The sequence below is a fragment of the Amblyomma americanum genome, chromosome 5 (genome assembly GCF_052857255.1).
Source record: "Amblyomma americanum isolate KBUSLIRL-KWMA chromosome 5, ASM5285725v1, whole genome shotgun sequence".
In the NCBI taxonomy this organism is placed as follows: Eukaryota; Metazoa; Arthropoda; class Arachnida; order Ixodida; family Ixodidae; genus Amblyomma; species Amblyomma americanum.
The window spans coordinates 18919510-18944770 of NC_135501.1; the positions used below are offsets into that span (position 1 = coordinate 18919510).

The window sequence follows — 25261 nt, forward strand, 5'->3', positions numbered from 1 at the left end:
TTCTCTATTTTTCCTCTAATCCATTTTTTTTTGTTCCTCCGCACTTCGCTCTGCCATGCTGCTTCATTAGTGTCTTCCTTTCCGGCGACCGACTCCCAAAACTGGGTGGGGCTGTTGTTGTGGCTTTCATTATTACGTTTTTATTGTTTTATTTTGATTTGCTTTTGCGTTTAAGGTTTTAACTGTTTTTGCGTCGAATGCATCGCACTGCTTTTGCTAGGATTGAGTGACACTGTTTTTGCTAAGATTTTGTTTGGTTTATCTTTCTATTATAACCTAGTGCTTTGTGCAATCTTTACATAAGCTAGGGCTTTAAGCGCATTGTAGATAAGCGTTCTGCGTTTTGTTTTTAATCTTGTAATTTGCATAATATTTGTTACTGGGCTGTGAGCGATAGAGCGGTGTCACATGGTGAATGAGGGTTATAAATGCGCCCTTTTTGTTCCAATAAACAGTTGGTAGTGTGCGCATGCGTTGTATTTTCTTCCTTCGGTTGTATTCATTGCGTAGAAGGTTTTTCAGTCATGCATCAACTCGCGCCCCACAGCTGGCCGTCATTAAGTGACAGCGTACTTCTGCGTGGCGCACTCTGTGCAGCTCGCAGTCTTCAAGCTGAACGAAACAATTCCCAGCACTGTTTGAAAGGAGTGTTTGTCTTAAAAATCTGCTAAAAGCACAGATCGGAGCTTGGAGAGTAACGTCGGGTGTGCTCTAAACGCGCATTAAAAGTTGGCGCTGCAGGTGGCACGGAGATTCAGGGGCCGTCATATTTTGACGGCAGCAGCAAGCCGCTTCACAAACTTCAGTTTCGGTTTCGGTTTGCTTTTTTTTGCTACCACGGCTTGTTTGCACTAAAACAAACTATGATTTAAAATAAAGTTCGTTCAGCGGGAATGGAACCCTGGTCTTCAACGTGTGAAGCGGGTTCACTAACCACTACGCCACGCAGCGCTTTTTTTTTTCTTTATTGCATGGAAGAACTTCTGTAGAAAGGAGGAAACTTCAATCAGACTAGTTCGCGTCTCAAGTTACCGGGCTGCTTAATATGAGCCCCCCATAGCCCTAACTCACCACTGCATCCCCATCAAAACATCAAAATTCAGGGAGGCACACACAAGCATCTAGGCACGGCAGCCAGCTTGGAGGTTCGTCGCGAGCAGCATATACACTCCTCACCAACGCACACTGTTCCCGAAACACAGATTTGGACGATCTTGGTGGCTCGGCATGTCTGTCCATCATACGGCTTTTCCAAAGACTGAATAGTCCCATCAACACAAACACGTCATAAGGCACAACAGAGTTTTTGTCAACAGGCAGAAATCTAATAGCGTATGGTGTAATTTCAATGTCCTTCTTAAGAGTTCGTTGTAGTATGTCCCAAAAGAACATGGCATCACGGCACAGGATGAAGCAATGATCAATTGTCTCAGGCACGTTACACAGACGACAATTCACATTCCAGGGTACAAACATCCCCTTGTCATTAAGAAATGTCTTGACAGGCAGCGTCGCTGTGTGTAGTTTGAAAAAGAACGTTTTAGCGGCTGCCTGAATGCACATCCGCCTAACACGCTTTAGAACACTGATGTCCAAAGACCCCAAATAAGGCTGCCGATACAATGGTGTAGGGAACAAAGACTCAGTGAGAGCCTGGGTCATCTGCTTTCTCGAGAGGCTATACAGGTAATCTAAAGAGAAGCGCACAGTGAGAAAATTGAAAGTGTCAGCAACCTCCTTAAGAAATCCCCATAAAGTCCCCTCACGAGCCTGCACAGTCGGTGCGAATAAGTAAGGCAAATGAAAACTAAGCCGCCTAACGAGCACAGCTACCAGAAACGGGTCGTTTGCCGATTTGAAAAAGAAAAAACGGGAAACGAGTTGATGCACGAACAGGTGAACAAGGCCCACTCCACCACCCTCTAAGGGAAGGAACAAGTTGTCACGCCTCATCGGCTCCCATTGAGAGCGCCAAACGAATGCTGCAAATATTCTATGTATTGCTTGCACCTTCCTCCTCGCACAATGCAGGACTTGAAGGACATACGCGAGCTTTGCAAACAAAAAAATGTTACAGACCTGTGCCCTCGCAAACACTGAGAGTTCCCTACCCATCCAAGCCTGTGTTTGCCGCCGTAGAGTTACAGTTTGTGAATCCCAGTAGGCTGTACTGTTGCGAACTTGGTGCAGCGGAACGCCTAGGTACTCAAGAGGGCTACAGTTCCAGCATACACCACCGAGCTGGCTTGGCCTAGTTCCCCAATGACCCAACCAAAAGCCTTTGGATTTCTCTAAATTAAGAGCCGCGCCTGATAAATCGCAGAGCTGTTTAGTCAAGTTTAGAGCCTCGAGTACACTCTTTTTGTCAGAACAAAAGAGGGCGACATCATCAGCGTAAGCTAAAACGTTAACTTCACATTGAGCCAGAGAGAAACCGCGGATAGCTGCGCTGTTAATTATACTGAGACAGAGGGGTTCCAGATATAGGGCAAACAACAATGGAGACAGTGGACATCCTTGACGAACAGATGCTTCTAGTGGTACTGGTTTCGTTAGCTCCTGATTAACAATAACCCTTGTATAGGAGTTCTTATAGCACAGCCTTATGCCTTTGAGCAAGACGTCACCAATATTTGCATACTCCAAGACCGCGAACAAGAAATCGTGCCGAACTTTATCGAACGCCTTAGCCAAGTCAATTTGAATCAGAGCTACTTGGCCTATCTCATCTGATACTGTCTCTAATACTGAACGTGCAATATGGATATGTGTTTGAATACTGCGGCCTCTAATACCACATACCTGATGCGGACCTATCAAGTCCATAATGACGAGCTGCAGACGACTGCTAAGAACCTTGGCAAAAATTTTGTAATCAACATTGCAAAGGGAAATTGGACGATATCCCTCAACAGTTTTCAACCGATTAGTATCTTTGCTTTTGGGAATTAATATTGTGTGCCCAGAATAAAAAGTGGGAGGCAGGACACCCACATCATAAGATGCTTTGAAAACTTCCATCAAAACAGGCACTAGGCAAGGCGAAAATGTTTTATAGAATTCGCTAGTAATACCATCTGGCCCAGGAGATTTCTGGCTCTGCAGGGCAGAAATGGCTGATTGAATTTCATCCAAAGTGATAGGTCCCTTCACTATAGCACACTTCTCATCATCAAGTCGAGGGAAGTTTCCGAGCAAGGAACTGTAATCGAAACCCTGACTTGGATCTTCGCAACTGCCAAACAGCTTCCGATAATAGTCGAAGAAAGCAGCAAGAATACCAGGCGCGTCACTGTATGTGCAATCACCATACTGAATTTCCAATATTTCCTTCGCAAGAGCATTCTCTCTTTCATCGCTCAGGGCCCGACGAGAAGGTTGCTCATCAAGAAACCTTCGGGACCTAGATCGTATCAAGGCCCCCTTATATCTGTCTGTCGCAAATTGTTGAAGCTGTGCTTTTACGTTATTAATCTCTTCGAGATAGGCACCCGGGCTTACCCTCTCTAGCTCATGTAGCTCCGTTAGGGTGCGCCCAAGCTCACGAAGGTGGTGTCTCTTCAGGAAAGCGATTCTTGCTGAGGCCTCAATTGCCCAGTTTTTGATCTCCTGTTTAAACAAGTCCCACTTTTGAAAAATGGAAAGATCACGGCGTGACCATACGTCCTTCAAACAAGTAGGTACAGCACGCTGAAAGATTTCGTCTGAGAGCAGACAGTTATTCATCTTCCACAACTCCCATCGAGGGTGAAGTACATGCCGAGTGTACTTTCCTATCTGAAGAGACACCATACAGTGGTCACTGAAGAAAATGGGCCGCACCCAGTAGCCAAACACACTTGCTAATGCGTCAACAGAAACGTAAATTCTGTCAAGGCGAGCATTAGAGGAAAACTGAAAATGAGTGAAATGTATACTGTCGCCTTTTTCCTGCCCCACATCCACAAGACTATATTCAGAAACCAAATCGGTAAGTAATGCAGCACTATGGTCGTATCTCTTACATACCACTGAACGGTCCTCATCCCTACAAACGCAATTAAAATCTCCCAACAATATAATTTTGCGGTCCGTGCACAAATGTTCAACTAATGACAGAAAAAAAAGCCTTCGATCGCGCTGCTTTGTGGGGGCATAAACACAAATAATCCGCCACTGTACACCTGAAATTGTGAGATCACAGCATATAAGTCGCCCCTCGTCATCTATGCAATAAGACATGGCTGTCATCTCTAGCGTGTTCGCCAGGAATAGCATACAACCTCCGGATAAGCCTCTCGCGTGGCTAACAATAATGCTGTATTCCGACAAAAAAGGCTCAAGAGCAGCTGCTGTCTCTTCATCAGAGGACAACTTTGTTTCCTGGATAGCGGCTACACACACACTCCATTTCTTTAAGAGATGCCGTACCTGCTGTTGCCTCCTACGATTACGCATACCCCTAACGTTAAGGGTAGCGACTTGATATGCTGCGACGCTCGCCATTTTGGTGCCAGTCTTAACAAACGCCATCCCCTGGAATGTGGTGGCCCGCCGCCAAATTGGCGGCCTCTCGGGCAGACATCGCCCTCCTCTTTAACACCACCCTTCCCGTGGCCTCTACACATTGTGCCTTCTGGTCAGCGCCATCGATACACACCTCGTCAGCATCTGCAGGACGTTTCAAAGGTGCGGTGCTGTCCATGTCTTCCTCTGAGACAGCCATGGCCTCGGCCCACGAACCCGAGGGGAGCACATCACTCGCTGCCACACTGACAGCCGACAGAGAACCTGACACGCCAGAGATCGACGCCACACACGTCTCACCGTTACCCTCCAACGACGAAGCAGAATCAGCATCAGAGGAGGAGCGGCGAGCATTCACTGGCTGTATCGCCTCGACTGACTCCACAGGAGGCATATCCGGACGTTGACCTGTGGCAACGAGGTGTTCCTGTGCAGCAAGCACAGCAGTCTCTGAAACACTCACGGGGGGGCCCGGGTCCGGCGGTTTTCGTCCTGGAGGCGTGGATACTAGATGGCCAGTCGCTTCATATTCCGTGTTTTTTTGAGGTGTTGAAGTCTTCTGTTCCCCATCTATTCGATGCTCATGACTTAGTTCTCCGGTCGCGTCCACAACCTCAGACACATCCATAATGTGTTCTGATGCCACGTCATCTTGCCGTGACCATTGGCCTTGACGCAGCCTGTCAGCGTAACTCAAGACACAGTTCTCCGCAGTATGGCCAAAGCGTCGGCACTGAGTGCATCGAGGCATGCGACACTGGCGCCGGACATGTCCAACCCGGCTACATCGGAGGCACAGTGGAGGTCTCCCTGGGATAAGGACTAATGCCTGCACTCCATAAACATTAAGTGTGTGTGGAATGGTGCTAGCTGACACTCCATCCTTGAGTGTGAGGGAGAGTTCACGGTTCGCCGTTTCCATATGCTCCATCCCTGGGCACCGCCACTTTTCACGCTCCACAGACTGGACCGTGCCATAAGGCTCTAATGCTTCCACAATCCTCCGGTGTTCCATATAGCGGGGAAGCCAAAGGAGCTTAACCTTGACGTTCTTAGTATCCGGGTCAAACACCATGCACCGCAGTCCTTTGACAGGAAACTCCGCTTTGTTAACAAGCTTCTGTTTGGAAGAGCTACTCTCGCAGGTAACCATCCACACGTGGCTCATTTGGTATTGACCAATGCACAAAATTTCCCGGAGATCCAATATCTGTGCGAGTGCGTCACGGAAGTCAGGTGCTCGGTACGGGCGACCCTTAAGGTCAGCATGCAGGAAAACGGTATTAAGGACAACATTACCCGTTGGCAATCGGGGAAGGACAACTTTGTACGAGTCCGTAGTGTCCTGAGACGTCGGTAGACCTCGGCCAACGGTCGATGCGCTGTTTCCAGCGTGGAGCATGTTGAAGCACAGCCGCTCAGAACGGGTTCTTACACCGCCGGCACACAGGAAATTTGTGCACTACGCCACGCAGCGCGCTTGTTCTGCCGCCCTTGAAAAGGCACCTAGGGAAGGATAACGTTCGCAGCGATCCTAGCGGAAATTACGCTCTTTATGCCTCATTTTTCGGCTTTCGTTTGACACACTCTATCTTCTAGTTCACTCTAACACTCAGGTATGAACTTTTTCGGTCGATAGATGGCAGCACTTAACTACCACAAAAAAAGGAGGGAACTTCTATTTCCCCTCCAGGTGTGTAAATTCTACCGCGACACCCCCTTGACCGCTTCACGGAAGTAGTAGTTCTTCCGCGAACAAAGTAAGGCCGAGAACTTTCTTTGTATATCCTGCCAAAGCTGGAAATAAGAATAACCCCTTTCAAGGGGTGGTGGTCAGAGAATGGACCTTTTTCCAGTAACCCACCACACAGCTGACACAACGAAAGATACGTTTTTGAGTTTGGGTCCCCCTAAGCTCCCTCGAATCTTTTCTGAGAAAATTCACTTACAATGACAGGTGACAGCTAGGATGGGGTATACAGCCTATGCTGGTTTCCCATAGCCAGAACAAATAAGTGTGAGTCATCTTTTGACACACCTTGGGAACACCACCCCTTCGGCACTTCGGCCGGCTATTCCGTATTCCGCGTACTCCTCCGTCCCCACACACAATGCAAGCCTAGTGGCCGTGTACGAGTGTGGACGCCGATTCGGCGACGCGGCCTCAGTGAAAAGCTTTTTGCGCTCTCATTGTTTGCGCACCCAGTGTTTATTTCGCATTGTCTTTGCTGTTGTTGCCTTTACTTTTCGTTTAACAAGACAACTCTGATTTGAACTTTTTCTGTCGATAGATGGTAGCACTTAAGCACCCCCCAAAAAAGGTGGTAAGTTCTATCGCCCCTCCATGTATGTAAACTACACAGCGACACGAAAGCATTCGTTCTTGCGCGTTCAAAGAGTAGAGCCCAGAACTTTCTGTAGGTACGCGACGAAATTTCGGGGAACCGAAGCACAAAAAAGTTAACCCCTCTGAAGCCATTCAGCAAAGAAGGATGTGGGCGTCAGACAATGGGCCATTTCGCAGTAACCCACCAATTTAGCATTTCTGGCTTGGGCCGCCTAAGCTCCCTCGACTTTTCTGAGAAAATTATTTTACAGTGGAAGGGTAAGGTTTCTGGTTTCGCTTGAGCAGACAGGTGTGCTCTATTAAAATGGCGGAAGAGACTTGGCGCATCCCCAGGACATTACTGGAAAAAGGTCTATTGGGTTGAGCACCTATGTAGCCAGCCCCAAATAAAAGGAAAGAAAGGAGCTCCTAGCACAAGGCCTCATGGCTGGCCTTCTTCCCCTTCCCGCGTAGCCTTCCTTATATAGCTACAGATGGATGTCCTCGAGTGCACTGACAGCGTGTAGCTTACTTTTCCTAGTCTCGCACGAGCGTTCCCAGCGCCGAACACCCATGTTCCGCTTCTCAGCACCAACAAGGCTTGAGTGTTTGGCTTGTTCTAACGGTGGTCATCATCTTGTGGCACTTTTGTGCGCCATACTTTTGATCCCTGTCTTGACAGCAGTAGATCTGTCTCACAGGGCTTGAATACCAGCAGGCAACAAGTCAGCAGAAAATGCCATCAAAGAATTTCAGGTACGGGAAGCGTAAGCGTGCAGGTGCACTGATTGCGAACACCAGAAAGCAGCCAGCTCTCGAAAACGAAGCTCCTACGAGCAAAAGACACTCTTCTCGCTATCGTGGTGACCTTGGCCACCCTGCTGAAGGTTATTCGACGCCTCAAGTCAACAAGCACAACCCAAGGCCGGCAGACGTTGAAGTCCTCATCAGAGAAGCGGAGGTACCAGGAAGTGCCCTGTCATCATCATCTTCAGTGATGAGCGCAACAGGGTCGTGTACGAAGATATTGCTATTGGAGGTTCCGCGACCACCTCAGTAAAGAACGGCAGTGCAAGTGCTGGAATTCAAGGGCGGCGCATTGTTAGCCTTCAGTACCTGTTGAGCAGCTTGCAAAAGACCGCCCTCCATGCTCCCTTCAACTGCACTTTAGCGGATATGGACTGTGAGTCTGAAAGAAAGCAAGGTCTTCGAAGCACGTTGACTCTCGTATGCAGGATGTGCCGAAGGAAAGATGTCATCCACACGGACCCGCCACCTGACGCACAAGCTTCTATCGGCTACGGGGATGTAAACACATCAGCGGTATGTGGAATAATGTCAATTGGCTGTGGCTTCTCAAACCTTAACGAACTGCTTGCGTCTATGAATATCCCAAGAATGTCATCGGACACTTACACAAAAATAGAGGACAACGTTGGCCACATTATCAATCAAGCCGCCTGGGAGGAAATGAAAACAGCGGGCGCAGAAGAGGCAAGACTGGCAAGAGAATGTGACAACATTGACAGTGACGGTACACCCACGATAGCAGTCATCGCAGATGGTGCGTGGTCAAAGAGATCCTACAAGAACAAATATGACGCTTCGTCAGGCGTGGTGAGTGTAAAAATTTATTTAATTGCCAAAGTGGTAGAAATGCTGCATTTTGTACTTGAAATATTTTACACTTGCTCCTTCGGCTAATTGAAGAGATATGAAAAAGGCCCGCGCTTTCATAACAAAGCACTGAAACTAGTTTCAGTTCTAGCGTCAACGAAGAGAGAGAGCATGCAGTGATTAGAACTGTGAATACAAAAATGCTGTCAGCGATGTTATGTGTGTTTGAGTTGGTCCTTACGTATACGTCCTTGGTTTACGTGCAAACGCACAGTTTTAATAATTATAATTTTTTTCCTGTTGTTCAGTGATTAATATCTTGTGAAAAACAGAGTATTTACATCACACTACGAGCAGGAAGAAAGACTATAGAATAAGCATGAAAGCGGGGCTATGTACCGCTGTGATCGAAAGGCATCAATTTGCCTGGAGGTAGTTAAAAAGCAGCACTTGAGTCACAAGCATGACAATACCTATATGTTCTAGCGATTAGCAGTGAAGCCAGTATGGCAGCTTCGTGACTAATATTGGTCTTACTCTTTCAGGCTGCCATCGTTGGTCACAGAACTGAAAAAGTCCTGTACCTTGGCGTGAAAAACAAGGTATGCGCAGTGTGTCGTCGGACACCACAAGGTGCCACCCCAAAAGAGCATCAGTGCCACAAGAACTGGCAGGGAAGCTCAACAAGCATGGAGCAAGCTATTGTTGTTGAAGGCTTCAAGAGAAGCGTTGAGCTACATGGCATCAAATATACAAAGCTTATAGCTGATGGTGATTCCAGCACTTACAGATCTATCGTCGCAGCAGCACCGTATGGCAACCAGCGGGTTGAAAAAATTGAGTGCAGGAACCACCTACTTCGAAACTATGACGCAAAAATAAGAGAGATCGCTCAGAAGAAGCGGCTGGAAAAAATTCCTCCTAAATTAAAAAACTCTATTCTCCAAGCAGCAGTGCACTTACGGCATGGAGTTGCAACAGCAATAAAAGTTAGAAGCAGTGAAGATGCATCGTTTTCTGAAAAAATAGACCGTCTTGCTCATGACAAAGAACGGCCCAAATCGTGTGTTTGGAGACCACGCCAACTGCGCTGATTACTCCTGTTCCGGAAGAAAAGCGGGAGAAGAAAATATATTTCCTGAAATAGTTCAGAAAGGCATCTTTGAAGAAATTTGTGTTGCCATGAGCAGAGTGGTTGCAAACGCGGCGAGCCTAATAATGGACGTCGATAACAATGCTGCCGAGCATTACAATTCCGTTGTGGCAATATTTGTAGTTGGAAAGAGGATAAACTATTCCTTGAAAGCATCTTACGAGACAAGGTGTTTTGCAGCCTCCTTATCGCTCAACTGCCGAGGAACGTGCCAGGAAGAAATCGCGCGCAGGATATCGGGAGGGCAGCTTGGAGGATGCACAGCATCATTTGTGAAGGCATTAATTTCTAGGAGAGATTCGAAGCGAAAGCTACCGAAAAAGAAGATATCAATCACTCCACGCTGCCAGCATCGAGAAAAAGAGCGACATATTGGTGCCGATGCTGATTACGGCGTACCAGACATGGAGCCTGATGCTTTTCAATCTGCTTCCGACAACTTCCTGAAATCGCTCTCGCTATCAGCGACCAACATCGAAGACCTGCAGCCAGCGACGTCAAAGCAGAGTGGATCCACTGTGTGGAAACAAGAAAGGCGAAAAAGATTGACGGCATCATTGTTTGGTGCTATTTGTAAAATGAAGCCGACGACGGGATGTGGGCGGACAGTTGGTGACATCCTGTACAAAGAAATAACTTTCGAAGCGATTCGGTATGGAAAGGACCACGAGTGGTTAGCACTCAAGCAAATCGAGAATGAGTGCAACGTCGTGGTGAAGGAGTGCGGCCTGTTTGTTGACCAGGAGAGCCCCTTTCTTGGCGCTTCCCCGGACGGACTCATTAGGGAGGACGTTCTTGTTGAAGTCAAGTGTCATGTTCGTCTACGTCATGTTCGTCTACTACACCGCAGTTGAGATGACCAGTCATATATGACATATTTTAGGCTCATTTACGGCGAAGAAGCAACGACAACGCTTGACGCCATGCTGCCAAACGTCACCAGTGAGGACAACCTTGACGTCACCACCTGCTTGCAGCGTGCGGGAGCTCTACGAGTCGCTCGGCTACGCATTACACACCAAGAGCGAACCTACGCCCGACGCTACAATCTCCGCCGTCGCCACGCACAATACAAGCCAAGTGACCGCGTATGGGTGTAGACGCCTATTCTGCGGCAGCCCAATAAAGAGCTTGTTTCAGTACCACGTTAATCTGCTCGTCTGTTTTTTCATGGCATTTTCACCGCCTCGTGACAATATTTATTATAAATTGTAGTAGATTTACTTCCTTTCACACCTCCTTCACTGCTTATAATTTCACAACGAAATAAGTCAAAGTTGGATAAAACTTAAAAGGGCGGGAAGCGAGTTCTTGGTTAGCCCTGTTTACATGAACCAATAACGTCTGGTTGAATAGGGGGTCGGGCTGAGCGAGGTCCACCCAACTCGACCAGTGCGTGTTTAGATTAACTTGATTTTACGGAGTCGAGACCGGTTCAACTGTAGCGACACCAAGCGTCGAGCGAGCAAGCAGTGGCAGCCTCCGAAATTGGGGCCGCCATCGCTGCACAGGAGGCGCGACGGCGCACGTGATAAGCAAGTGATAACCAAAAGCGCGAACGACGCACTGGGTGTACAACTGTTGCCAGATTATCTTAAAGCGTTTGGCAACGCTGGTCAAACAGGTGTTTCCTCCCGACCCATGACTGTGATAGAATGGTGCAGGTGCGGCCCTTTGTCCAATTCCTCAATGGCGTGGGCCGTCTTGCTAAGCCCCGTCGATCGCTTTGTCATGGTAGGGAACGCTGTGCAGCTTGTCAAAACAGCGCGCCAGCTCAACGTCACGCACCATAAGCTCGAGCAAAAAAGGAAAGCAGAAATGCTTTCAGAAAACAGCCCAAGCAAGAAAAAAGGGAAGAAAGAGCTCAAGTCCGTCCAAGTTCTGAGTAAAAACCTGCGCGCACGAACACAGGCAACTAAGAGGTTGGTGGTAGAGTGTAGTAGCGACAAAAATATGCTGATGCCAGGTGGAGCCACATCGCAGTGGTTACATATGGCGCGAATTTCAAATCTCTGCTGAAAACAAATATACAACTTTCAGAGCCTGTAAAACGCAAACACTAGGCTCGATATGGATGAAAATTGCGGCTTAACAACCAAGAGAGAAAAAGAAAGGAAATTTTGCGGACAAAAGTTTGATATCTGGCTTAGTTTTTTCACAAGATGACATGAAAGACTGACATATCTAAATGTGCAATTTTTCTGGATATTTACCTCTGAATTGTAAAAGAATTAAACTTAAAAAATAAAATCTGTCCGCAACATTTCCTCTGTTCACTAAAAAAAAAAAAACGCTGCCGCAAACATCATGAAAATCTGTCCATTTTTAGACACGATACAGCTTCTGAAAGTTCCCATGTATTTCCTACGGACACTGTCACTGGTGAACCCTCTTAACGCATAGCCCCGTCTGGCCAATGTACACTTTGCCACAAGACAGAGGAATCTTATAAACAACGTTCTTGGCGCACTTAACAAAACGTTTTTCGTGGTTCTTTTGACAGCCCCCTTTTTTGTCTTCACATGTGATGCGGCCGCAAAGTTGAGCGAGTTTCCTGGGTGCTGAAAAAACCAACGGCACGTCAAACAGATTTGCCACCTTATTTAAGTTGTGGGTGATCTTGTGGATGTAGGGAACCACTTCTGGTTCCTGTTGACTTTTCAGGGGCTTCGCAGGCCTGCGGTTTTATATATGCCGTCGTGGTTCCCTCAATACATCAGTTGCATGTTAGCGCTCGTGTTTGTCTCTGTTCTCTGTGTCCCTGTCGTGGTTGCGCTAAAATATGTATAATTTGTCATTTTCGCAACCCGTGGTGCAGAGTCGCAGCCACGGCAGGTTCGGACGAAATAGGAAACGGCACGGCACGTTAGGAAAAATTTTTGTAGCGATAGCATCACTACGCCAGCCACTTCGCGAGGTCAGCGTGGCTGCGCGCTGAGCCGTGGCACCACCGGTCCGCCAGCTACCCAAGCAGCACAAGTAATTGGCCCATCATTGGAACTGTATTGTGTTGCAAATGGGTTGCAAGCCCCAAGGGTAGCGTTGGCCTGGCGGCCTGGGGCAAAGCTGGAAACATCCGAAGGTCCCGGCAAAGGATGAGTCGACTGGCAACAGAACAACTTGTTTATTCTGGCATCGCAAAAGAGCAGCCGGTCAGGGCGACCACGTTACTCGAAGGAAGAAATCGAAGTCCCCCGTTGGCGTCCGGGGCAGCTCCCTTTATACCCACGGAGTCGAGGGCAAGAAGGAACGGCTTGGGAAGAGTCGCCCGATACGGCGACGCTCGAACATGTACAGACGTGACGGGCGCGTCCGCCAGGCCGGCGCCGGTCAGACCTCCTCGCCTCCCAGTTGGGGAGCTCCTCTCCCCGGCTGCCGCGCTTTGACAAGCGTGGGCACCAACATGCACACACACACACACACACACACACACACACACACACACACACACACACACACACACACACACACACACACACACACACACACACACACACACACACACACACACACACACACACACACACACACACACACACACACACACACACACACACACACACACACACACACACACACACACACACACACACACACACACACACACACACACACACACACACACACACACACACACACACACACACACACACACACACACACACACACACACACACACACACACACACACACACACACACACACACACACACACACACACACACGACGACACGTGGCATTGAAACCTGCCTGGACGCGCTTGGCGGGAGGCGTTGCGGCTGCGATGAATGGGCCCAAAATGACCGCCACTTTGAACGAAGCCCCGGCGTCCGTTGCATCCGCGCCGGCTATACCGCGCGTTGTAGGCGAAACGTAACAGACCGCCCCGCCGGGAGAAGGAGATCCCGATGGTCAGGGGACTGCATCCGCTGTCCGGAGGGATGTCGCTCGATGATGCTCGTAATCGAAACCGATCGTCCCTCGACGTTGCTAGAGCGCAGCGCACAGAGAAGGCCTCGTTCTCAGGTTCAGGATCACACAGGACACCGCAAAGTCACTTCGGGAGAGTTGCCATTTTTGTGCTCGTTCCCAGCAAGCGTTAGAACTACGCCGAAACGCAACCGCTCAGTTAGCAAGTACGAGACAACCCTCACTAAGCTCTGCCAGGCTCTTTCCCCTTTTATACTACTGCCTAGTTCCTTACAGTAGTCAAGCAGCACTCAGAACGCGTCCACAAATTGGAAAATTGCACTAGAAAGCACATAATCACTTTGAAACACTAAACAAAAGCAATATGTTAAAAATCCTGCCTCAGGAAGAAAACATCAGTAAAAAACAACTTTGAGGCGGATTCCTACGTTAGGGGCTTCGACTTAAGCCATCGGCGTTACCGTTGAGACTCCCCTTTTTGTAACGCACCTCAAAGGAATATTGTTGCAAAGCGAGGCTCCAGCGCAGGAGGCGGCCATTTTTGGGAGAGATGGTCTGCAGCCATTGGAGAGGGCAGTGATCCGTCTCAATGATAAACCTCGAGCCGGCTGGGTAGCATGACAATTTCTGAACGGCCCACACGAGACACGCACACTCTTTCTCGGTGGCGCTGTACGCCTGCTCACGACAGGTCAGCTTACGACTAGCATACAGGACGGGGTGTTCCACTTCTCCATTGTCCCTTTGGCACAGTACAACGCCCATGCCTCGCTCACTAGCATCGCACTGAACAACGAACCCTTTTGTGTAGTCTGGCGATCGTAGCACAGGCTGGCTTGTTAGGGCGCTCTTTAAGGCGCTAAAAGCTCTTTCCTTTGTCTCGCTCCAGACGACTGTTTGGGGCTCTGTTTTTCTTAGAGCATCCGTCAGGGGAGCCGCGATATCGGAGTACCTGGGGATGTACCTCTGATAGTAGCCGGCGACACCTAAGAACGACCGAATATCGGTCTTCGTGCGCGGTTGCGGGAAGTCTCGCACAGCGGCCACCTTTATTTCAGAGGGGCGGCGACGATTCTGTCCAATCACGTGACCGAGGTAGACAACCTCGGCCTGTGCTAATTGGCACTTGGGAGCCTTGACTGTCAAGCCCGCATCGCGCAGGCGGGTTAGCACTGCCCGCAAGTGTGCCATATGCTCAGACCAGGATGCGGAGAATATCGCTACGTCGTCTAAATACGGTAAAGCGAATTCTTCCTGTCCCCGCAACACTTTGTCCATGAGGCTTGAAAAGCAGTATGGCGCGTTCTTCAAACCAAAACTCAAAACTTTAGGACGGAATGTTCCCATTGGTGAAATGAACGCCGCATACCTACTAGCCTCTTCTGTAAGTGGAACCTGCCAATAACCCCTGACAAGATCTAGGGTGGAAATAAACTGAGCGCTACTAACTTTCTCAAGGCGCTCCTCGATGTTAGGGATCGGATAAATTTGATCCTTAGTGATGGAATTAAGCCTGCGGTAGTCGACGCAAGGACGAGGTTTCTTGCCCGGTACCTCAACCAAAATCAAAGGGGAGGTATAATCACTCTCACCCGCCTCAATAACACCGAGCTGTAGCATTTTCTTTACCTCAGCCTCCATAATATCGCGCTGGCGGGGTGACACCCGGTACGCCTTGGATCGTACTGGCTCTGGCGAGGTAAGTTCTATATCATGAGTAAGGACAGAAGTCCTACCAGGCCTCTCAGAGAACTGACCTTGAAACTCTTGTAAGAGTTGGTGTAGTTCGGTTTTCTGCTCAGGCGACAGCGGTGCTTTAATGACTAAGTCACTAATGACCTGATCAGTGTCTTCCCTGTTCGTCACTGAGCCTAGTCCCGGAAGCTCGACCGGAAGCTCTTTGGGAACGTTTACCATCATACACACCACTGCTTCCCGTTGTCTATAGGGTTTGAGCAGATTACAGTGGTAAACTTGCTGTGCTTTCCGCTTTCCTGGCAGACTCACCACGTAGTTAACATCCGACAGTTTTTGAACAATCCGTGCTGGGCCCTCCCACTGCACGTTGAGTTTGTTTTTTAGCGATGTGCGCAATACCATTACCTCATCGCCCACCTCAAAACGACGGGCCCTGGCTGTCCGATCATAATAAACCTTGGCCCTCTGCTGGGCCTTTGCCATTGCTTCACCTGACAACTCCTGTGCCCTTCTTAAGCGTTCGAGGAGACTAAGCACGTACTCGACCACGACTGGGTCGTCGCCCCTGCCTTCCCACGAGTCTCGAAGCATGCGAAGCGGAGACCGCAGCGAGCGACCGTACACCAGCTCAGCTGGCGAAAACCCCGTAGCCGCATGCGGCGCGGTTCTTAATGCAAACATCACTCCAGGCAGACACAGCTCCCAATCACTTTGTTGCTCAAAACACAATGCTCTCAGCACGCGCTTCATGACGGAGTGGAGCTTCTCAACGGAATTCGACTGTGGGTGGTACACTGAGCTGTGTAACAGCTTTACCCCACACCTTTCGAGAAAGGCTGTCGTCAAAGCGCTAGTAAACACTGTGCCCTGATCTGACTGGATTTCCGCCGGAAAACCAACTCGCGCAAATATGGACAGTAGTGCATTGACTATCTCAACTGAGCTGAGTTCTTTAAGCGGCACTGCTTCAGGGAACTTTGTCGCTGGGCAGATCACAGTCAAAATGTGTCTGTACCTCGTGGCTGTTACCGGCAGAGGTCCCACTGTATCAATAACGAGCCGTCTAAAAGGCTCCGTAATGATAGGTACCAACTTCAACGGCGCCCTCGATTTGTCCCCTGGTTTGCCAACCCGCTGACAGGTGTCACATGTCCTCACAAAGTGTTCTACGTCACGAAAACACCCTGGCCAATAGTACTCTTGCAAGAGACGGTCCTTAGTCTTCTTAACTCCTAGGTGTCCGGACCACGAACCGCCATGCGACAAGCGCAACAGATCCTGACGGTAGCACTGAGGCACGATCAGCTGATCGAACTCGACTCCTCTGCGGTCTAGATACTTTTGGTACAGGACCCCACCTCTTTCCACAAAACGAGCATTTTTCTTGGCGATACCTTCTTTGACATTGCAGCGCATGTTTTCTAGGCTGCCATCCTTTTTTTGCTCGGCTATCAAAGCCGACCGGCTGACTTTTAGCAACCTATTAAGTCCATCGGACGTAGGCGCGATGAGCAAATCTGCAGATAGCTCTTAACTTTCCTGTGTCGGGCATTTCCTCTCCAGTACCTGGTGCCTTCAACGCTACAGGCTCAATTTTATTCAGTTCGGACGTGCTCTGAGTATCAGTTTGCTGCGCCTCCGACCCTTTCTCATTGTTCGACAACGTCGGCCCCGCAACTACCGCCTCTGCAGCGAGCTCCCGAACTCTGGATCTGGTTAAGGCCTGAACGCTAGCCTCACCAAACAAAAGCCCCTTCTCGCGCAGGAGGTGATCGGACCTGTTCGAAAATAGGTACGGGTACTGGGGGGGCAGCATAGATGACACTGCGGCCTCCGTCTCAATTGCTCCGTAAGGTCCTTCATTAAGCACTTTTGCTACGGGCAGACACACGCTGTGAGCTTCCACGGCTTGCTTGATCCATGCGCACTCGCCCGTGAACATATCGGGTTCTACGTAAGAGGGGTGAACTACATCCATTGTAGCAGCGGAATCACGAAGCACTCGGCACTCTTTCCCGTTCACGAGGAAGTCTCGCATGTAAGGCTCGAGAAGCTTCATGTTCTCGTCAGTGCTGCATAATGACAAAAACACGACTTTTGTTTTTGTTTCTGGACACTGCGCCGAAAAGTGACCCGGCTTCTGGCACGTATAACACACGCGCGCTTGCCTCGTCTCGAAACGCTTTCTGCGTTCGGCTTCGGCTGCCGCCGTCTCCTTACGTTCGGTCGGACTGCTTTCACTCGCATCCGCACTACGTGTGTCCCCCCTTGCTCTCATGGGTGTGAACTTCGGCCTCTCAGACTTGGAGCCAAATTCACCCTTTTGACCGTCCTTAGCTCCGCGAGCCCGACGCGTCACAAACTCCTCGGCTAGCTCGGCGGCTTTAGCCACTGTACCAACGTCTGGCCTATCCAAGACCCAGTACCGCACGTTCTCAGGTAACCGACTATAAAACTGTTCCAGCCCGAAACACTGCAGAATTTTCTCGTGGTCACCAAACGCTTTCTCTTCTTTGAGCCACTCCTGCATGTTTGACATAAGCCTGTAGGCAAACTCTGTATATGACTCACTTCTGCCTTTTTCATTTTCCCGAAACTTCCGACGGAACGCCTCCGCTGACAGCCTGTACTTTTTTAGCAGACTCGATTTCACTTGGTCGAAATCCTCTGCCTCCTCTCTCTTCAAGCGAGCGACTACGTCGGCCGCCTCGGCGGGTAACAAAGTGAGCAAGCGCTGTGGCCACGTTTCCCGAGAGAACCCCTGCTTCTCGCACGTTCGCTCGAAGTTAACCAGGAACAAACCAATGTCCTCTCCAAGCTTAAACGGCCGCATCAGGTCAGTCATTTTGAACGATACCCGTTCTCCTGCACCGTGTGCCTGACTTCCATTACGAGCGCGTTCCATCTCTACCTCGAGACGCTTCATTTCCAAAGCGCGCTCTTCTTTCTCTTTATCTTTTTGTTCTTTACGTTCGCGCTCGTCTTTCTCTTTTTGCTCTTTACGCTCGCGCTCCTCTTTTTGCTCTTTACGTTCGCGCTCGTCTTTCTCTTTTTGCTCCCTCTCCTCAATGGTCTCAAGGCATTCCGACAGCTCGTCATCCTCAGCCTCCAACTCAAGAATAGCCCTTAGCAGTTCTGGTTTTTTGAGTTTGTCTGAGACATCCAGACCCAACTCCCTTGCAAGCTCCAGCAATTTTGGTTTGCGCAACGACTTCAAATCCATGGCTGCTCCGAATGCTGCTTTCTCTACTGCCTACTATTGTCTTGCCGCAAACTAACCCGGCAGCAACGACAACACAATTACCAGCTCTGTTTCTGACACTAACAAAAGCCTGGCAAAACTCAGAAGAAGAAAGTCCCGCACTCACCAAACCTCGCAGCCAAGAATTCAGCGCAGTCGTTCCGCTGCAGGCAACCAGTCATCACACAGGGCTCGTTGCACTGCTCCCGGATGGTCGTTGTGCTGCTCAGCATACAGTTGACCGCAAATCTTCGCTGCTGGCCTCCGTTGTCGGGATCTCACCGCTGGCAACCAGTTGTTGCAAATGGGTTGCAAGCCCCAAGGGTAGCGTTGGCCTGGCGGCCTGGGGCAAAACTGGAAACATCCGAAGGTCCCGGCAAAGGATGAGTCGACTGGCAACAGAACAACTTGTTTATTCTGGCATCGCAAAAGAGCAGCCGGTCAGGGCGACCACGTTACTCGAAGGAAGAAATCGAAGTCCCCTGTTGGCGTCCGGGGCAGCTCCCTTTATACCCACGGAGTCGAGGGCAAGAAGGAACGGCTTGGGAAGAGTCGCCCGATACGGCGACGCTCGAACATGTACAGACGTGACGGGCGCGTCCGCCAGGCCGGCGCCGGTCAGACCTCCTCGCCTCCCAGTTGGGGAGCTCCTCTCCCCGGCTGCCGCGCTTTGACGAGCGTGGGCACCAACATGCACACACACACACACACACACACACACACACACACACACACACACACACACACACACACACACACACACACACACACACACACACACACACACACACACACACACACACACACACACACACACACGACGACACGTGGCATTGAAACATGCCTGGACGCGCTTGGCGGGAGGCGTTGCGGCAGCGATGAATGGGCCCAAAATGACCGCCACTTTGAACGAAGCCCCGGCGTCCGTTGCATCCGCGCCGGCTATACCGCGCGTTGTAGGCGAAACGTAACAATTGGCAAAGCTGGCCCTACAAAGGACCAGGATGGGACCATCCTGTTGCAATATTGGGCCGATGAACTGTGCTGCTTGGGTATGCGCATGCGCGAAGTGACGTCATACCCCGCAGCTGGTGCGCGCCGCGCGCCTACATTACGCTAGCATTTATAGCCTTCAGTGGCCACCGTGGCAGCTGCCGGCTGCGCGGCCCGCCAGCGATACCGAGTGGGGGAGGAGTGGAGAGGGGAGAGAGTGAATTCACGTCCAGACACGAAGATGAAGGAGGAACGCCCAGGGAAACGCAGCGGCTAAAGACTGACTTTGGAATTCGACTGAGCGAGTTCCGCTCGGCCAGCGGTAGCTATCGCGTCACTCCAGGTTTTTATCCTAACGTGAGGCAAAGCACACTGCGGGAAAATCTTCTATCTGAAAAAATAGACGTTCAGTAGCTCACCAATTGTTGTTATCGATCGGCGTTGGGTTCGGGGCCAGCAGGCAGAAAGGGTGCCCTCGGAGAATGTCAGCAGGAGGCCAGCAGCAAGAGATATTTCCTGCCGCGCATTTCTCTTAAGGCGGAAGCCTTTAATGGATCATACTGTCATCCGTTCGCAGAGGGTTTCACACGTTTAACTTGGGAACTAAAAAAGATAGCAGGAAAAGAATGGCTGCTTTAGAAAGAGGAGGAAAAGATTAACGTAGAAGCCAAGTTTTATGACTGTAGAATAATTAATTAATTATAGGCAGAAATGTCGAAATTGCGTCGAAATAGCGCGGACGTCGATATAACCCCGGGAACAGTGTGACGTCACATCCACCCGAAGTCGTCACGGCATAGTGAAAATTGTCACAGAATTGTCGGAAAAACGTCGGATTTGGGTCAAATTAGATGTAAAAATGTGTAATTAAGCGTAATTAATACTTAAAAACCCCAAAGTATGTATAATTTGGGTATCAGTATAGCCACGGGAACGGTGTCACCACTTCGCGCACTTTTTGCGTGCGCTCCCAGACACCCTTAGAGCGTGTGGGGGTATAGGTCTCGGTGACAAAGGAGATGCCCTTGGCTCAGCGTGGCAAGCTCAGCCGGAGACCAGCTACAAAGTGGCAAGGGGTTTTGTCGTTTGGTGCCCAGCTTTCGCCGGTCGCAAGCCAGAGAATGGGTCTGAGCCAAAGGTTCACAAAACCAAAGAAAGTTTATACAGCGAAGAGACGATACAAAGGATTTCATTATCACTCGTACGAGCAGATACAGAGTTATTTACAAATACAAAGCAACTCATGCAAAGTAACACTTGAGAGAGATTACAGTTTAACAGAATCTTTGCACCTAAAGTGCACTAACACATAGAGAGACAAACAGCCAAAACACGATTTGTTCACCGGGCACTGCGACAGTCCGACGACCTGAGGAGCTCGACGGGGCCGTCCCGCAGGTTGGCGCACGTGTCTCGCTGGTCCGGCCTGGGCTAGTAATGTTCTCCCGGGAGACGCGCGGGCGCACTTCTCGGAAGCTTAAACGGCGGCTCGGGCTAACAGACAGTGGTTGCAGCCTCTAATTTATAGGCGCAGTCCGCGTCTGTTTGTTCTTCGCGCCAAGGCAGGCGCGCACGTACACGCAGCTTCAACTGCACAAACTCCTTCTCACGCCGGGCGGAAACCGCCTTCCAGAAATTTCTGGTTCCATCTCGCATGCGAAGGCGCCGGCGGGTACCACTTTAGCGCGAACAAGGTCACGCCCTCTCCGTCGACAACGAGCAGAAACTTCACCATTCTAGAGAAATCGACGCCGCGCGCGGCCATGCCTCCCTCGGCGCCGCGCCGGCGAGCTGAGTGGCAGCAGTACGCGCAAAGCTACGCACTCTCCGGGGGTCCTTCCCCGCTGTTTTTTTGTTTTATCTTACAGCGCGCGGGCGCGATTGCTTACGCGCAGCGCCGTCTTTTTCGAAGATGCGCCGAATTTTGTGACAAACGGTGTGACGTCACATCTACCGGAAGTCGTCACGGCATAGTGAAAATTGTCACAGAAAGGTCGGCTTTCGCCTCTCAACACTTTAGTTGCCAAAGTGTCTCGTAATTTTTTATACCCCTCGGGCATTGCCTATCTACGAGAAATACGTTACTCACAAGCTCAGGCATGCAACCCTTCCTTAAAGGGAAGCTGAAACGGTTTTCAAATCGCATGAAACGCTGTGGTTGGGAAGAAATTACCTTGAAAATCTTGTGTTTTAATTTTTTCCCGATTCTATCCGCAAACAGAGCTGCAATCGCTTTTTAAAAACCCGCCGCCGGCACGCCCTCGTTGCTTCCGGAAGCGCCGGGTGGGGGGACGGCAGAGCGGGAGAACTGGCGGAAGTGACGCCATTCACGGAGAGTCGGCCGGCCGGCTGCGCTTGCTTCGCTGCGGCCCGCGCTTTGGCGAACCACAGATCAACGTAATATTCTGCCAGTGCCGTTTACTTTCTCTCGTTCGGGCGTTCCCTGTAATGCTTGAAGCCTGTATACAAACCAGTTTTGGCATGGTACTTTCAAACAGCGCTCAGCCCACAGCTTGGCAGAATCCGTCGGTAGTTCTCCGTCAGCCTCTTCCACGTTAACTAGACAATCTGGTTGTACGCAACATGCCGAAACTGCCTGCACAAAATATGTGCAGCAATATTTCTCTTTTCGTTATATTACTTTTTTACCTGTTTGTAAACTCTTTGAATTTTCCAGCTGGTTCACATCCATGCTGAGCTAAAACCACTTCCAGCAATGCTTTACTGAGGCACACAGTCTTGAACTTTTTGAGCTCGTTACGCACTGTGTGCCTTTTTGCTTTTTCCTGATTGCTTGAACCTCGTGGCAGCTCAAGCAATTCTATTAATCTTTCATCAGCGCGCAGCACATGCAGCCGCACCTAACTGAACAAAAAAACTGATTATATAGGCCTAGTATACTTGAGCAAAGCAAACATTTGCATTCATGTGTGCTTGGTCATGGCTGACGATTGACAATGGCGCCAGAATTCATGCAAATTTGTCCTTAAGTCAGAACGGCAAAGTTGTCGAGCCGTGTTACGCCTATATCTGCCACAAGCAATTCTGCCGGTTATCTCGATACGCAACAGCAGCAACTATATCTTGCAGCACACTAGTTTTGATGAGCAGCACTGCGAGCTTCGAAACGCAGCCATAATTATTTTCAAAAGCATGTTCAGCATGAAAAAAAACAACGCACGGGGGTAAGTGCAAAAGTTTCATGGTTGAAGAGTAGCCATGCGACAGAAGGAAAGCGCACACAGGAGCTTCCTTCCGGTCGCCTCGTCTCTTCGCGCTGTATTACAGCAGTGCACCCACTCCAACTCATGCAGTTTGGCATTCTTTTGTAGTTCTAAAAGGCCTTCGGGGGTAATTAGGCAAGTAACCATAAATAAATGAACAAACAAATGCTTTACCTCGCGCGACTCGTGTAAGCGTGCCGGTGATCTGATTTAGATCATGTTTACAGGCGTTCAAGAATTTGGTGGCCATGCTTTTATGCAGCAGCGGTACACAGAAACGTTTCGGCGCAATTTACTTTTTTTACTGCCACTTGCGCCTACACAAAACATATGCACGCGCATGCACCTACGCAAAACATACGTATCAGTCGAGATTTGGTTTTCGTGTCACCCTGGTAGGACGTGAAAGGCCTATACTGGGTTAACGAAACTGCCGGCTTGCAGGCGCCGCCATGCGGTAGCTTCTCTATTAGCTTCTTATCAGGCGGTAGTGCCAGTTTTCTGTTTAGTCTGTAGTTCTCAACGATTACGGAATAGTTTTGCGCGCGCTCGTCCAGATTCCGACAGTCCGGCGGTTCCATGGTTACCCGGAAGCAAAGAATATGGGAATGCGCTGACTACCCCGGAGTCGACGAAGATATTGATAGCAGAGAAAGCTGGGAAGCCCTGCTGCGCAGCGAAGAACCCGCTCGGCAGAAACAAGTCAATCCGCCTGGCGGCTGATGCCGCGAAGAGATAGTCTCTTTGTTAGCCTTTAGTCACGGAGGATCCGGCCCCCGCCCTACAGGCCTGCGTGCCGGGGGCGGTGAGTAGTAAGGGGCCTCTATTTCGGTGGAAATAAAAGCTGTCATCCACCCATCCATCCAGACGAGATTTTCAACACGTGAAAATGTCGCGACTTGACTTTCGCTGCCGGCGCACTCCGTGGCGTCGTTGGTTCCGCCGTTTTCTGAAGCTGCTGATGGCTCGCAAATGCGTGGTGAAAGTCCAAACTGTTCAGCACTGCTTGAATTATCCATAATTTCCAGAACGTAGTCCTTAAAATCCCGCTGAAGCAACGCGCTACACAGCAACGCCGTCGGTGCCGGCCGGAGATCCCCGTGGATGACGTCACGACGGTCCCGACCAATCGCGGGCAAGAGCGGCGTTAGCTCGGCGCCCTGAGGCGATGGGGCGCGTTTTCTTCTAAAAAACAGATTTTTGCGTTCATTTCCGCTCTTTTTGAATGAGGTATTCTGTTTCAGTGGACTAAAAACTATAAAATGACGTAGAGATCTCATTTTTTTCGAAAAGTGCTTCAGCTTCCCATTAAGGGGCCTGAGTAATTCTGTGATGTCACTTCACTGTTGGGAACAGGGAGAGTAACAGGGGTTCCTTCTCTCCACATTACCAGTGGTGCGAGCGCGTGGTCTCGTGACTGGCTTTCTTGCCGCTGGCACGGGGAACGAGGGGGATACCAGTGTATTCCACAGTACCACAGATATTCAATGAGCTGCCCGACTATCTTTTTGACTTGAACACTCGCAGTCACGTGATGCCGTTGCAAAGTTTGAAGTGCGAATACATATTGTGATCTTTGAATAAAAACTAAGTGTGGCAGCAACATAGGTTGTTGCTGCTGCCGGACGGCGCCGTACGAGCGCAATTGTGGCAATGGTGTGTCCGCGTCCTGTGTTGTATCTCTGATTTGAATAAAGAATTATGATTATCTTTGTGGAGCCAACGTCATCAACGTCATTTCGTCATGAAAAACGTTCGACAAACACGTTGTTGCCATGCCATGTGATACTGAAGTTGCAACCTGCTTTAAGCCACGATGAAAATTGAAGCGAGATGAGAGCGTGTACTTTAATCATCGGGCCGCACAGTAGGCGTGCGAATTCTAATAAATGCTAGCTAAGATCATACAGGGTGTCGATTACATTAGCTCAACCGCGAATACCGTAGAAGTCTTCCATATTACCAAGTAATGGTGCATGCTGTAGTCAATCATCCATGGGGTTTGCGAATCTCCGCTGGGATGGAATTCGAAGTTTTACACTTCTCTTTTTTCTTTTGCCGGTGCCCTGGGAACTCGCATACGGAAATGAAAATAAAAACAATATTTTCATTTTCATGTTATTGATTAGTTTGCGAATCAGCACCTATGGTGTGCGTCATGATCTTTCCTCTTCATCGATTTTTCGCTGTTCCTTGTAACATGTCACCGCTGAGGGCATTAAGCCTGTAAGACACAGTTTGCGAAGAGTTTACAAAGGGCGAGTATATAGATAAGTGACATTAAAAACTAAGAAGAATCACTTAAATTTAAATTTAGTAGGTTGGTAACGTCTCTGTTAAGCTTTTCATTGCTTAACGCCGCCAGATATGGCTGTGTGGAAGTCAGCAGCTACGCACTCCTGAACACGGAAATATAATGTTCTCAAATGATCGTAAATATAAGATCAAACACTGCAGTTATCATGGTGTACATTTTTACCAGTTTTGTATTGCGGCTTGCTTTTCTAGAGCATAAATACTTTGGAGTGTTGGTAAATCTTAGAAAACGACATTGGGAGCTAAAAAGACCCGTC

The 25261-nt window shown here is 49.5% G+C and overlaps 1 protein-coding gene across 1 annotated transcript in view; it reads left to right on the forward strand.

The window, feature by feature from the left end:
* Positions 1 to 25261, forward strand: part of LOC144134588 (uncharacterized) — a 184010-nt gene that overhangs the window by 34431 nt on the left and 124318 nt on the right. The gene's annotated exons all lie outside the window — the stretch shown is intronic.